Source organism: Wolffia australiana, chromosome 5 (assembly GCF_029677425.1).
Source record: "Wolffia australiana isolate 7733 chromosome 5, ASM2967742v1".
Lineage (NCBI taxonomy): Eukaryota > Viridiplantae > Streptophyta > Magnoliopsida > Alismatales > Araceae > Wolffia > Wolffia australiana.
Window position 1 is genome coordinate 9510903 of NC_135839.1, and position 1605 is coordinate 9512507.

At 39.3% G+C, this 1605-nt stretch overlaps 1 long non-coding RNA gene across 1 annotated transcript; it reads left to right on the forward strand.

Moving 5' to 3' along the window:
* The first annotated feature begins 385 nt into the window (after positions 1-385).
* LOC144703506 (uncharacterized) lies at positions 386-1335 on the forward strand. The gene is made up of 2 exons (XR_013581542.1): positions 386-524; positions 608-1335. It is a non-coding gene; the product is annotated as an uncharacterized LOC144703506 (long non-coding RNA).
* The last annotated feature ends 270 nt before the right edge of the window (positions 1336-1605 follow it).

Consider the following 1605-nt stretch of genomic DNA (forward strand, 5'->3'; position numbering starts at 1 on the left):
CTTTAAAACAAAAAATGACTATTTTTTGTCAGTTATGGGCTTCAGTTTGTTTTTCAAACTTTTTTTTTTATTCTTCTAAATGTTCACTTTTATCTGAGTTTTTATTGTGTATTGATTTTTTTAAAAGAAAAATGACTATGTTATAAAGAGTCTGTTTTTTGCTTCAATTTTTTTCATAGCCTTTCTAGAGTTTAATTCTAGGTTTAATTTTATATGAAATTTTTTTGCGTATTGGATTCTTTGAAACACAAAATTACTAGTTTTGAAAGCTTTTTTGTTTCTTCTTGATGTTCACGTTCATTAGAGTTTTTTTGTGTATTGGTTTTTTTGAAAATACATATATAAAAGCGCCCAAGTCGGCTTTAGGCAGGCAAACGCAGGGCGCTCAAGCCCACCCGCAGTCAGCCAAGGGCGCCCCCACTTGGGGTTTTTTGAAAAGCCCCAGCTAGCCCACTAATGACTCAGAGGCCCATCAACAGGCCCACTATAAGGCCCATACATGGATATGTGCATGCGATTGAGAGGTAAGGGCTATGGCATTTTATTACACACTACTTAATGTTCTACAACTTTCCGATATGGGATAAAAGTCGCATGTTTCTTTCAGCTTCGCATTGGGCTGGGCCGATGAGGAAGATAATGATCGCACCCTAATGGGCAACGATCATAAGTAAACTGGGAAGAAATTAAGCCCAGGCTTTGAACTTGTTCGAATGGTAGGCGCGGCTGACATAGATCATGGGACCCATTCGGCGAACGAATTAGAAGGAAGAGCGATGATGTGGTGGCTTACGGTGTAGGATGATGGGGTACACAAAACTTAAAGGGGTCCATGGATGTGATTTAATCAGAGCTGTTGACCCCATATGAAGGGGATCAGATGGCCAGGGGCAGTTATGTTCATCCATGCCTATGGCCAACGACGTTGTCGCCGGACGGCAGTTTCAGCTAGAGGGGGACCGCCATGGCATTCTACGGTCTGGGAGGACCCCTAGGGACATCCCCCTCCATCAACGGCCCTAGGAGGTCGTTCCCAAGCCATTAAAGGCCCCTAATTTTCCCATCTTCTGACTACGATTGGTGTTTTATATCAAGTATACGGACGAAATGATGGGCACGATATGACGACGACTAGACGAAGGGGCAAAAGATATCAAGATGTGATAACGGCGAGCATAATTCACCCGGTTGTTGACAACGATGGCGGTGGCTCGGATGACTCCTTCGACGGGTCACGATGGCGTGCACCATCACTTTCTCTTACTTCTTATTGTAGTAATTATATTTATTAATTAACTCTTACATCTTACTGAGAATAAAATTGCTCTTCCCTGACTACTTGAGTCTTAATAATCATTATTAGTATACTTCCTCCTCCTACTATTAATCAAATAAATATAACTTACTATTAATCAAATAAATATCCTCCTATCTTCTATCAATAGTATCTTACTAATATACCCATCTTATTCGTCTTATTTACTCCTTCACTACCTATATTAATATCATCCTTAACTATATTATCTAATATCTTACTTCTAAATTATTCTAGTATCTATAAATATAAATATACAATACCTGATATTCTCTCCTATCTAGTTCTAT